The following is a 13,850-nucleotide window of genomic DNA, read 5'->3' as shown; positions in this document are numbered from 1 at the left end:
CAGCCTTGATACACATACTGTTGCCCTGTACCTTGGGCTGTCCATTTTGTACTGAACTGTGTTCTTCATTAACTGCACTGGTTTGAAAAGAGAAACCCAGAGGATGAAATGAAGACAGGAGGGTTTTTGAGGAAGAGCATTTGTTTATTTTCCACAGGTTACTTCAGAAACAGGTAATTATGTACAACATCTGGAATGTTGGATAAATGCATATCAATCATCTCACTGTGGCCGTTTCCAGAGAAACCTTAGAAATACTAGCTATACATTAAGAACAGTTCCTCTGCATTGCAATTTATTGCTGGTTTTACAATCGTGAGTCACAAATGCCGATGATTCTTTTCTCAATGTTTTTTGAAGAGTATTTACAATTTGATTAGTGAGGTCTAAAAACCACAGGAGACTGCTAAATAAATAAGAACAATACAGGAGCATCAGAAACCGACCAACATGAGTGGCCAAGATTCCAAACTATTTTCATGCCAGACTACAAGGCTTTTGAATAAAGAAATAAAACATTATATCCCTTACAAATGAGTAAATTCTTTACCAATAAAAGACACCATTAATTCAATACATTCAGGGGTTTTCTGCAACAGGCTTACTTGGTCTGGTATGACCAGTAGTTTATGGGCAGCGAATGTTTAAATGTAACCTTTAAATAGATATGTTCACTGTTTTAGCATTTATCATTATCACATATAGGCTCACTTTATGTGTCGCATTTCAAGTATTCAGCTATCACTGATAGTATTTTTCATTGCTATTTTTCTTTCAGTAAGTATTTGGCATCACTGCAGGCACCTCAGGTTTATAGGACAATGGATACCACACTGAAGAAAAACACATTTATTGATGGACAGTTGACTTATTTTGTCTGCATATCATTTATTCCTGTGACGCATCACTGGCCTGTTTCAAGTGTTTGATTTTGATTATGGACAAATATGTAGTTTAATCTAATACAACTCACTGTATATAGTTTGTATGTAGTCAAGCCGGAGCACGTGTGTCTGCTTTGTGCCGTCGACACACGCTGCAATAATAACGCTACCAAAACTGGTTTACAATTATAAGGAATTTATTTCCACTGATGCAAGTACGATTACAGTTAAACATTGGAGTACATACTCCTATGAAATATTAAAACAATAAAACCCCATTTGCAAAAAACTCTACTCAGCTCCTCAGGTGAAAAACACGTCCGTCGTCCGAGGGCCATCACGCGAGAGAGAAAAAAAGACTTGAAATTAAACCACCCACATCTGTTCGAAACACCTCCTCTTCCATTTATCCCGATTCCTATTGGCTAACTTCCAGGAGTGTATTCGCCTGTCTGCCTTTCTGTCCCTGAGTTTACTAACACATTCAATGACCGTCAGAAGTATGCTCACTTTAAAACATATTGGCTGTGCATAAAAACACAACACACATGTGACAACACATTGGTGGGCCTCACACTCACATGTTATCTTTGTGCTAGCTCAAATGCACATGTAGCGCAGACGGACACCAATTCCATACAGCACTACACAACGAAAATAAACATTATTTTTGGTACAGTACACGCACATTAACTGTTCTCGAACATGAAGGATAACAGAATCTATAACTAGGATGGTCTTAAAATGCGAAACATCATTAGCCTTGCAGTTCTCTCCTGAACGCTTAGTCACTCGAAAAGAATGATTTCACATCCTGCTTCGCTCTTCACGTCGTGCTAGCGTTCTCTGGAGTACAGTGCCTTCTAGTGGCTTTAGTGGTAACATCATTGTTCCCACTAGGTCAGTCACTTGTAAAACTACTGCTGGAATAAACAAGTATGCTCACTTTAAAACATATTGGCTGTGCATAAAACCACAACACACATGTGACAACACATTGGTGGGCCTCACATTCACATGTTATCTTTGTGCTAGCTCAAATGCACATGTAGCGCAGACGGACATCAATTCCATACAGCACTACACAACGAAAATAAACATTACTTTTGGTACAGTACACGCACATTAACTGTTCTCGAACATGAAGGATAACAGAATCTATAACTAGGATGGTCTTAAAATGCGAAACATCATTAGCCTTGCAGTTCTCTCCTGAACGCTTAGTCACTCGAAAAGAAGGATTTCACATCCTGCTTCGCTCTTCACGTCGTGCTAGCGTTCTCTGGAGTACAGTGCCTTCTAGTGGCTTTAGTGGTAACATCATTGTTCCCACTAGGTCAGTCACTTGTAAAACTACTGCTGGAATAAACAAGTATGCTCACTTTAAAACATATTGGCTGTGCATAAAACCACAACACACATGTGACAACACATTGGTGGGCCTCACATTCACATGTTATCTTTGTGCTAGCTCAAATGCACATGTAGCGCAGACGGACATCAATTCCATACAGCACTACACAACGAAAATAAACATTACTTTTGGTACAGTACACGCACATTAACTGTTCTCGAACATGAAGGATAACAGAATCTATAACTAGGATGGTCTTAAAATGCGAAACATCATTAGCCTTGCAGTTCTCTCCTGAACGCTTAGTCACTCGAAAAGAAGGATTTCACATCCTGCTTCGCTCTTCACGTCGTGCTAGCGTTCTCTGGAGTACAGTGCCTTCTAGTGGCTTTAGTGGTAACATCATTGTTCCCACTAGGTCAGTCACTTGTAAAACTACTGCTGGAATAAACAAGTGTGCTCACTTTAAAACATATTGGCTGTGCATAAAAACAAAAATACATAACACACATGTGACAACACATTGGTGGGCATCACACTCGCATGTTATCTTTGTGCTAGTTCAAATGCACATGTAGCGCAGACGGACACCAATTCCATACAGCACTACACAACGGAAATAAACATTATTTTAACCTTGCAGTTCCTGAACGCTTAGTCACTTGAAAAGAAGGATTTCACATCCTGCTTCGCTCTTCACGTCCCGCTAACTTGGTGGACATCACACTCACAAAAATGTTGTCTTTGTGCTAATCACAATTCCATCACTTGTGGGTTGCACTATCCAGTCCCACACAAAGTTCTCACTATTTCCACTCCAGCGACACCGACACCAACAAACAATCCTGCTGTCAGTAGACCTTTGCCACAGCGAGACCACCAACTTCTGGTCTGAGTCTCAGCAGCTGGAGGCATCATGAAGCTCTCTTTAAGGTCATTCAGATGTTCAGCCATCTTTAGCCGCTTTCCAAGCTCATCATTTTGGGCCGATGCGACATTGATATGTTTAGCCACCTTTCGCCGCCGTTGAAGGTTATTATATAGGGCCGGCGTGAAATAACTGGGATTTTCTTGCTTCTGATTCTCAGCAGCTGGAGCCAGCAAGAGGTTCTCTTCAGGCTCATTATTTCGGGCCAATGCGACATCATTGATTTGTTTCGCCATCTTTCGCCGCCGTTGAAGGTTATTATATAGGGCCGGCGTGAAATAACTGGGATTTTCTTGCTTCTGATTCTCAGCAGCTGGAGCCAGCAAGAGGTTCTCTTCAGGCTCATTATTTCGGGCCAATGTGACGTCATTGATTTGTTTCCCCATCTTTCGCCGCCGTTGAAGGTAATAATAATCGATTGGCAATATGCTATATAGGGCCGGCGTGAAATAACTGGGATTTTCTTGCTTCTGATTCTCAGCAGCTGGAGCCAGCAAGAGGTTCTCTTCAGGCTCATTATTTCCGGCCAATGTGACGTCATTGATTTGTTTCGCCACCTTTCGCCGCCGTTGAAGGTTATTATATAGGGCCGGCGTGAAATAACTGGGATTTTCTTGCTTCTGATTCTCAGCAGCTGGAGCCAGCAAGAGGTTCTCTTCAGGCTCATTATTTCGGGCCAATGCGAAATCATTGATTTGTTTCGCCATCTTTCGCCGCCGTTGAAGGTTATTATATAGGGCCGGCGTGAAATAACTGGGATTTTCTTGCTTCTGATTCTCAGCAGCTGGAGCCAGCAAGAGGTTCTCTTCAGGCTCATTATTTCGGGCCGATGGGACATCATTGTCATGTTCAACCACCTTTCGCTGCCCTTTAACTTTATTATGTAGGACCCAAGTGAAATAACTAGGATTCCTTGTTAGTCTTGTCATACACCCCGAAAGTATATTCATTTTGCTTTCTTGCTTCTACTGTATGCGACTTGTGTGACTTGAAAGTTCAGTTTCTTGCTTGAAGAACTGAAGTCAACTGTTCGTGTTGGTGATTTTATAAGCCTGTATTGTTGTTGTATTGGCAGGAGGATCAGTGATGTCATTGAGTTCTGGAAGGTTCCATGAGGTGATGCAGATTCTATTCGGAATGTTCCCATGGGGATCAGTGACGTCACTGAGTTCTGGAATGTTCCATGACGTGATGCCGGAGAGGGGGCGTGGTTTATCGTCCTGGAAGCCTCGGTCTGGCCGCCATTGTTTTCCGCCGTCAACCGGAGGAATAAGGACAATTTCTGCTCTGTACGTGTTGTGGAAGTCCCTCAAACGTCGGAATGCCAAACGCCGTCGTCTCTGGGTCCATAACAGCATCCGTAGGCGCACACAGCTCGGTGAATTTCACAGACTTCTCCAGGAACTACGTCTGGATGACTGCTGCTTCCAGCGCTACATGAGGCTAACCATTAGCCAGTTTGATGACCTAATGGCTCGGGTCGGTCCCAGGATTTGTCGACTGGACACCTAGGCGTTCCATCTCAGCTGCGGAGCGCCTGTCCGTCTGTCTCCGGTGAGTGGCAGTTCCATAAAATGAATTAATGAAAGAGTGAAATAAGTTCAGGCTTTGTCGGTCCACAACAGGGCAAGGAAGCCACTTTAACATAGTTTTTCTGAATGGAGTTTGGATCCATGATGGATCCGAAGTCCGACAATACTCAAAATAACGTAATCTTACGAAAATCACCAGCATTTAAGATGTTTATTATTCATGACAGCAGCTGTGCAGTCATATCAATAAAAACTACTTCTATTAGCAGCTACAGTATGTTCAATAACTCTGTTAAATTGAATGTTCTTCTGTGCTGCAGATATCTTGCTACTGGTGACTCCTTTAGGACCATCGCAAACAGCTTCCGTGTCGGGGTCTCCACTGTCTCCGGTATTGTCCCAGATGTTGCCACAGCTATTTGGGACTGCCTTGTGGAGGAGTTCGTGGCTGTGCTCACCACAGAGGAGTGGAGATCAATTGCTGTGCAGTTTGAGGAGCGGTGGAATTTTCCTCTCTGCTGTGGAGCACTGGATGGAAAGCATGTTGTCCTCAAAGCCCCTGCTAATTCCAGATCTTCCCATGGCAAGACACCGTGTAATGCCCAAGCACATCCAAAACAGCTCTTTTAAGAGCCACCCACACATTACTACTGAGCAAACTTCCTGCAATGTTACTTAATATATGTTGTAGCAGTGTGTCCTTCACTATATATATATATATATATATATATAGAGTTGTATCCTTAAGTTTTCTTGTAAAACTACAATAAAGAACATGGACAAAGTAACATGAAATGAAGTGCATTTATTTATTGAAAATGTATAGAAAAACATATACAAAAAACAAACTAATTGTTACAAAATACAAACTAATTGTTTTTTTTTAATTCCTGGTTCGTTCCCTGGAAAGATTGTCCCCCAGATGTCTAATCCAAATGTTCCAAATTCAGCACCACAGTGCTGGCATCATAAATTAATTTGTGAAATTGCAATTTTATATATTCCTTTTGCTGGCGTGGCAATCTTTCCAGGGAAGGAACCAGGCTCCTCATGAAGAGTTCATCCTCAGATTGTGGTGGAGCTGGTGGAGCTGGTGGAGCAGGGGTGTCTCTCTCCAATGCCTGCAGAAGGCGCTTCTCTATCTCCTGCTGCGTCTCGATCCCTGTTGGCCTTTTTGGGGCCCTTCTTTTTCCTGTATGACATGGAAACAACATATTTCGTGAAACTATTGCATCCCATCACTACAATAGCTTGTAAAGTAAATATTTGTAATTGTGAAAAACATACCATGAATGCATAAATTGTATTATACAAAAAAATGCAATCCAACTTTTGTGATGTACATACCCATGGGTGGAGCAGGAGGAGGAGGAGCAGCAGCACCTTGAGGTTCTTCCTCACCGTGATGACCAATCTGTTTTATCTTTGAACATGAACAATAAAACAATTTTATGACTCAAAAGTGCTGCTTTAATTAAATAGTAATTTGCCTTCAAAGCTATGACAGTATAGTGGTTTAAGATCCGGAGCCCAGGGTTGAAAGCTCCTTTATTATAACTTATTTTCGCTCATGAAACATTTTTTTTAATAAGTATGAAGACTATACAGAACCAGGCTTTGCCAAATGAAAAAAACAAACCTCTTGCACTGCTTTGCCCTGTCGTTACTACTTCAGCTGTAGTAATATTTTCTGTATGACTTAACTATGCTGTGCTTTTGTGTCTTCACTTCAACAAACCTCTCCTGTCAATCTCAGATGGCCCTGTTGCTGCCTCTGACATGTCGTCCTGGTCTGGTCCTGCATCTGTGAAGTACTCTGCGGTACTGTCTCCCTCGACCCTCCCCATGTTACCGCTACTCTCCCTGGGAGTCACGAAGGGGTTGAGGAAAGACATAACCGCAGAGTACTTCCACTTCTTTGATGGCCCTGCTCCTGAGCCACTCTTTCTCTCTGTCTCTCTCCTCTTTCTCAAATAGGTGTCCCTGAGAGTCTTCCACTTCCGTCGGCAAATCTCATCTGACAAGGAACGCATAACGTATTTAGTGTGAAAGCCGGTGGTTGGGCTAGCTTTCATGCTAACATGGCTCATATAGCTAGTTAGTAAATTACAACCGATAGCTAGAATCAAGTAACAAAGACATAATAATAACTTACCAGGTTGTCCGACGTCCTCACCTACTTTCCTCCATGCCATATCCTTTTTAGTTCGGTCGCGGTAGAGATACGACGACGTATCGTAGAGCTCGGGGAAGCTACAAGCCGCCACTATTAATTTGTCCTCCATTGTTGTTTGCGATTCAGCACCGGCAGGAGCTACGGCACTGATGACGGGGCAGCAACTCAACGCTGATAGGCTATCGCGCCACAGCGTCACGCGATTATGTCGCTGAAGTTGAAAAATTTCAACTCGCGCGTTGGCGATTTTGCGGCGTCCAACGCGTCCACCGCGTCCACCTCACTGCAATAACGCGTCCAACGCGCCGCGGCATCGCAAAATCGCGGCGCGCCAGTCTCATCGCGTCTGTGCATAGACTTTGTATGTAATCTCGACGCGCATCAAAAAATCAACGCGACCGGTGTGAACACGGCAGTCTTGCCCAACATCTAGTGTTCGGAGGAGGAAGTGAATTCTGTGATGAGTTGATTGTGCAGAGAGACTCCTACAACCAGTACAGTGTTTAGAATCGCGTCATCTACCAACTGTGCAACAAATAAATATACTGATTTAGTTAGTTAGAGGTAGAAGAGAAGGGATTTTATCATTACTCTGATATGAGACGTGATGACATTCTGTGCTAGCGCCACAGTATGTTATTGTTAAAGACTACTCAGTTCGATTTTTCTGTCTGTCTCTCTGACTTTCTGTCTGACTCTGTCTGTCTCTTTGACTTTCTGCTTGACTCTGGTTGACTCTGTCTGTCTGTCTGTCTGACTGACTCTGTCTCTCTGACTGTCTGTCTGACTTTATTCATACCATAAAGGAGAGATTGATCGTTGATAAAGGGTTGCATATGACTCCCGATTAAGTCCCTAGATTAACTTCTATGAGCCTCTGGTGGGGGTAGGTCGGATAAAGAGGACGTTTGTAACTGTTGTATAAGTCCCTGGATAAACCTCTATGAGCCTCTGGTGGTTGTAGGACCTAAAGAGGACGTTTGTAACTGTTTGATAAACGGCCCAATGATTACAATCTCTCTGACTTTCTGTCTTTCTGCCTGACTCTGTCTGTCTCTTTGACTTTCTGCTTGACTCTGGTTGACTGTCTGTCTGTCTGTCTGACTGACTCTGTCTCTCTGACTCTGTCTGTCTGACTTTCTGGCCGTCCCTCTGTCTTTCTGACTTTCTGTCTGTGTCTCTGTCTGTCTGTGATTTTTCTGTCTGTCTCTCTGACTTTCTGTCTCACTCTGTCTGCCTGACTCTTTGTCTGACACGATACCTTGAACACACACATTACTAACTTTGCTTCTTCCCTGGAGTCTGTGTGCTTTCTCGCCTCGCAGGTTTTACGTGTATCCTGGTTATACCTGGACTATGGTCTTGCCTCCTGCCGTGGTTCTGTCATATGTGTTGTAACTCTGTTATGCTGTTCATTCTGTACACATGACATCTATTGCACTGTTGTCCATCCTGGGAGAGGGATCCCTCCTCTGTTGCTCTCCCACAAGTCTCTCCCTCTTTTCTCCCCGTTAAAGGGTTTTTCCTGTTCCGATGTGACGGTTCCGGGCCAGAGGATGTCGCATGTGTGCGGATTGTAAAGACCTCTGAGGCAAATTTGTCATTTTTGGCTGTACAAAAATAAATTGAATTGAATAAGAGAAAAACTGTCAACTGTGTTCAACTGTGTAAAAATACTGAACAAGAGCAAATTAATGAGAGCTGAAACCAGTTTTTGGAGAGTCCATCCATCCTTTATATCCATCCCTCTTTCTTTCTATCCATCTGTCTCGTGTAATGTCATGAGAAGTCACATGGGCAGGCTAGGGTGGGGTGCAAGGTAATTAACAAAAACAGACAAAAATCAAAGATTCCTAGAAAAAGGTGAAGTTTTATTCTTCTGTTACGAGGCAACTCAGGTATCTCTCTATCTAAATCAAAAGTCCAAAACAAACAAAAGCGTTCAAGTGGGGATAATGGCTCATTAAACTGAACAATATGAGAAAAAAACTCGGTTTTACAGGCTAGCGGGTCTTCTTTCTTTCAATCCTTCTCAGTCTGCTTCTGTACTGGACTTTATGCAGTTCTCCAGTCCAACTTTGTTCTCGGAGCTCCTTCCAGCCTTGTTCTCTCCCTCTCCTTCTCTCCTCTGCCTCGTGCAGCTCTTTAGTCCTGCCTCAATTAGGTGGCTTAAACACCCACACCTGGGTGGGTGTTGAGGCATTCTGGGAGCTGTAGTATGTAGATCGGCGGCCATTTTTCTCTCTTTCTTACTGTGATGAGTTGCTTTGCCTCAAACTGCTCCTCTCCCGGGCCGCAAGGCCCCAGGTGTATGTGTAGCAAAAAGTTTGCTGTTATTTGACTAATTGCTTATCTGTATGTATTAGACACATGGAGCCCATTACCTCCTTTACACAAAATATACACAATGATATGATGCCTCCTGGTGATGCTCTGTGCATATATATCTATATGTCATACATTTCTCCATTAATAATTTGTCAGTTATATACTATGTATTGTACATCTATTATGCACCTGTTTTTGATTGTGTTTTAGGATAACATATCATGATTTTTGTAGACACTAAGTTCCCCTTTTAAATGTTTCACATAGTTTTTCACAGCAACTGACATTTTGGTCTTGTGCCGTTGTCTAATATTGATTAAAACAACTGCATGGTTCTTTAAGTAGCCTGGCCGACCTCATTTGTAGCTGACAAATGGTTTTAGGATCCAGCCTATGAGTAGTGTAGTTTTATAATTGTGATAAAGTCAAGTTTATGTTCTATTTGATACTAAAGTAACAGTTGTATAGTTCAAGTTGTCTTTGAACATATACCTCTCCTGTAAAAATGATATGAGTTAATGAGCCTTTTCATTTTAATTTCCTAAATGGTCAACATAGACTAGAGCCTTGCCAATAAAACATGTGTCAAAAACTGAATCCAAAGCTTTCCAGAATAAAATACATTTTTGGAGAAAACACAATATTGGTGTGGCGCAGAATGTTCAAAATTTGCCTTGAGTTATATTACAGATGTTTGGAAATATGATGCTGCCACTAGATGGCAGCACCACGCCACTTATGCTGTATGCCAGACTCGGTGGTTCACGATCGGCATTGCTACTACTATAATGTGAAACATGTCTCTAACGTTATATCTTGCTGTACATTGTCGATCGTCAACCACGCAAAACAAGGTTCATTTCCTGGAAGTGCTCACCATCTTGGCACAAAGGACAGACAAACATCATGTCCTGTGTTTTTTGATTCTTTGTGATAATCCACATATTGAATCAATGTGATGCATAGTCCCTGTTGTGTCTCTATTCTGTATTGATGGTTCAGCATCTGCTAGTGGACGTCCACGCTTTGTCTCATGAGCTTCTTGGGGCCACAGAATTTTTTTTTTCATTTGGAATTTTATTACTTTTTTATTTAAGATATAAAGCAAAGAAAAGCATTGGGATTCCTAATAACGCTTCCACCGCTGTGACATATTCTCCAGATCTTTGCATGGAAATAATGTATGAAGGTGAGTGCTGTTTAATCTCAGAATCTCTCTGTGCAGTCGTCCCAGTACCAGCATGTCGTGGCTGCTGAGCCACTGAGGACGATGTGTATCCTGGCCTGGAGGCAGTAGGCTTCACTGTGCTGGGTCTGCTGTTCCTGGCTCTTCTACTCTCTCCCCTCAGAGCTCAGCCATAAGCTGTTCAACGCTGCTGGATAAAACCACCATATTGTACGATTTTGTATCCACTTTGTATCCCATATGAACTGTTCTTACCAATACTGGAGTTACTTGTTACAATTATTTGTTTTTTATAAGACTGTAAGAATAAAAACTGCAACCTCTCCATTATCTATTGAAGGCTTTATTTTACAGTGAATATAAATGCTTTTACACATACTCTAAAGATTCCTCACACTGTCCCAGTTCTGCTGATTCCAAGTAGAGTTTGGATTACAGCATATCCGGCTCTGTGCTGACCTCAGAGAATCAAAGATGTCAGATGAATGATCTTGGAGTGATGAGGAGAGGCACATTCATTTCTGCCCGATATAATCTATAGATTGGATTATTTGAATACACTAGGGCTGACACTAACTATTATTTTCCTTATTGTTTTATCTGCCAATTATTGTCTTGATTAATTCATTGATCTTTTTGTACTATAACATGCCAGAGAAAGGTAGATAACAGGTTTCCACATTTGCTTGTTTTGCTGGACCAAAATTATTCAATTAGCTTCTCAAATATGGCAAAGGAAAGCATTTTCAAATCTTATTTACTTACTATACATAATTTAGTCAGTCAATTGACTGAGCAATTAATCATTTTGCCGAATACAAGATGTATAATTATAAAAGAAACACTACATTATATTATGATATTATGCATCTGACTTTATAGTACCTTACTGTTTTTTGTTTTTTTCCCCATACTATAGCTAAGTTCTTCAATCCACACTCTAATTGAATACCTGGAAAACAATGTGACGTACACAAGAAAACTATAACAGACACATGAACACACACATACTCAGTTCAAAGACTCTGTGTTCTCCTGCTCCAGTCTCAGGGACGAGGTCAGAGATCTCTGTCAGGACGGCCCTGGAAACAAAAAAACACAAAACATGTGAGTACAGAGGGTGTTTGCTTTGCTTTGTGCGTGTGTGTGTGTGCATGGGTGTTACTGACAGGTACTGCTTTAGTGTGTTCTCTGTGGCGTCCCAGAGTTTCACTTTGTCTTCAGAGATTATATTGCCCATACTCTCCCAGTAGGCTTCATTCTCTGAAGTATCCCAGGCCTCGACATGAAAACTATGATTTTGGCTCGCTGAGCTCTCCCTTAGAAAGCACCAGAAAAACATAAACATCACACATTTATGGAGAAAGACTGTGGTGTCATAATTTCATGTTCAAATCTCACACACAGTACAATTGACAACCCTAATACAGCCTCTGTTGGTGTGGAGATACAGTAATGATGGAGAGTCATCTATTTCTCATGAATAAGTAGTTTAGTGTAAATGTGGTCTTACCTGCACCTCATGTGCTGCTCGAGGAAACTCTTTAGAGCAGGCAGAATATGGTTCGGATTGATGAGTTCAGAGGACAAATGAGTCATAGACTTGGTCTCCACATCCTCTTCCTTGTGACTGGATTCACCCGACTCAACACAAACATCCTGCAGGCAGACAAAATAGTACTAATTACAATCCTCTTGTATGTCAAAGACTCAAGGCCATATTCTCCACAAGCATTAATCCACAGCAAACCTCATCTCTGCCCCTCCTGATCTCAGTCTCATCTCTCTGCTGATCTTTCTACTTCAATAAGAATTCAGCCAACTTGGGCACATCCTCCTCTTCCATGCCAAACGACTGGAAGAGAAGGCAAGATGGCAGGTTGTTCAGTATTTGATCCATACAGTCCAACAGTACACTGATGCATGACACGACAGGAACTCACGCAAAGCAGAGAGCCCAGCTTCACAACAGTCTGTTCTTCCTTCTCCAGGGGAGCCAGTAGGTTTAGGAGTTTATCCTCCATCAGGAAGCCCTGAGACAGAAGGAAGGGACACTTTTGGTTGAAGATGCGTGTCACATAAGGTCATAGATGGTTGAATAGAGTTATTAGAACAACCAAAACCTGTTTCAAATGATATATTGTATGCTTAAAGACACATGTTATTACTCGTTTTGATGAAAATATATTTGTCATTTGAAAAAAAAAAGACTTGTGTCAACTTCTTGTCCGCTTCTGTACACACATCTGCTTAATAAACTCTTCCAGTGATAAACATTAACAATGAACTTGTTTCTCACCGCCTCATCACACAGCAGCTCCATCACTTTTTTCAATGTCTCCAAAGACTGCTTCCCTTCCTCCACCTCGGCAGCACTCTCACTCTGCACCGTTTTCCCTTCCTTGTACATTTCCTTATCCATGCTCTCAGTGTCAGTCTCCGGCCTAGGCCCAACTGAGAGGTCCATCATCCTCTGACTACACTGTAAATTCTGCCCGGTGTGAAACAGCTGGGAGACAGCCTGGCGGGCAGGCATCCTGGCCTGTTTCTGAGGCTGGATGGGACCAGAGAGCTCCATGAATTCCAGGGGAGTTCGCTCCCCGGCTAAACCAAGGTGCTCCTTGCAGATCAGCGAGTTGATGACCAAAACCCTCTCCACCAGTTGCTTCACCTCCACATCAATCATAAGCCACATCTCCTCAAATTGTCTGGCATCAGTAACTGCAAAGTGCCTGCATGAAGTGGATGGAGGCGCAAAAGAAAGAGAAGAAATTCTGTCCGACGGCATGTCAGCGTTACTTAAAACAGGATGATTGTGACTTACTTGATATTCTTCTGAATCTGTTCATATTGCTGGATTTTGTGTTTGTATTCCTCAGGCAAATGCTGGATCTTTTTTGTAAACTGTTTGTTCTCACTGGAAGACTTAGTACGAAGGTTTCCAATCTCTGTGTGCAGTCTGAAACAAAAACCAGCAGAAGAAACAGGGAGTGAATTAGATATACCAGTGTGTACGTGTGTGTGCAGGCATGCGTACATACGTGCATGAGAAAAATCAACTACCTGACGGCTCTTTTCTTCATACGGTGCAGATTCAATCTCTGTACTGGTACCTCAACTGTTGTCTTCATTCGTTTTAGAGCCGTGATTATTTGGCCGGCCTTTTTCTGTTGGTGTCTCTCCAGAACCTGCAGAGGCAACACTGGAACGTTAGGGCACTCAAATACTGGGCTTTTGTATGTCAAATGGTAACCCAGTTGAAACGTTTCTTCTTGGCAATGTAATCACAATTACTACTTCTATATACGATATTATTGGTTTCTGGGTCTGATTCCAATTTAAATTAACAACAAAGGAAAATGCTGAGTTAATCAGCAGCATTTACTTTTTATAAAATGGAGCTCATATCACAAACGTTTCATTCAAAGGATAAGCTACCCACACACACACACACACACACAC

At 42.2% G+C, this 13,850-nt stretch overlaps 2 long non-coding RNA genes across 2 annotated transcripts; both read right to left on the bottom strand.

Annotated features, from left to right (window-relative positions):
- Positions 1-5,585: 5,585 nt before the first annotated feature.
- Positions 5,586-7,027, bottom strand: LOC306792801. Its single transcript, XR_013772844.1, has 3 exons — positions 6,854-7,027; positions 6,046-6,121; positions 5,586-5,890 (listed from the first exon to the last, which is right to left on the bottom strand). It is a non-coding gene; the product is annotated as an uncharacterized lncRNA (long non-coding RNA).
- Positions 7,028-11,935: 4,908 nt separating this feature from the next.
- On the bottom strand, positions 11,936-12,802 carry LOC306792250. The gene is made up of 4 exons (XR_013772804.1): positions 12,688-12,802; positions 12,332-12,421; positions 12,139-12,243; positions 11,936-12,047 (listed from the first exon to the last, which is right to left on the bottom strand). It is a non-coding gene; the product is annotated as an uncharacterized lncRNA (long non-coding RNA).
- Positions 12,803-13,850: the final 1,048 nt, after the last annotated feature.

The sequence above is a fragment of the Melanostigma gelatinosum genome (genome assembly GCF_949748355.1).
Source record: "Melanostigma gelatinosum genome assembly, chromosome: 18".
Classification (NCBI taxonomy): Eukaryota; Metazoa; Chordata; class Actinopteri; order Perciformes; family Zoarcidae; genus Melanostigma; species Melanostigma gelatinosum.
The sequence above is the reverse complement of the archived record's forward strand: the minus strand, read 5'-3'. Positions and strand labels throughout refer to the sequence as shown.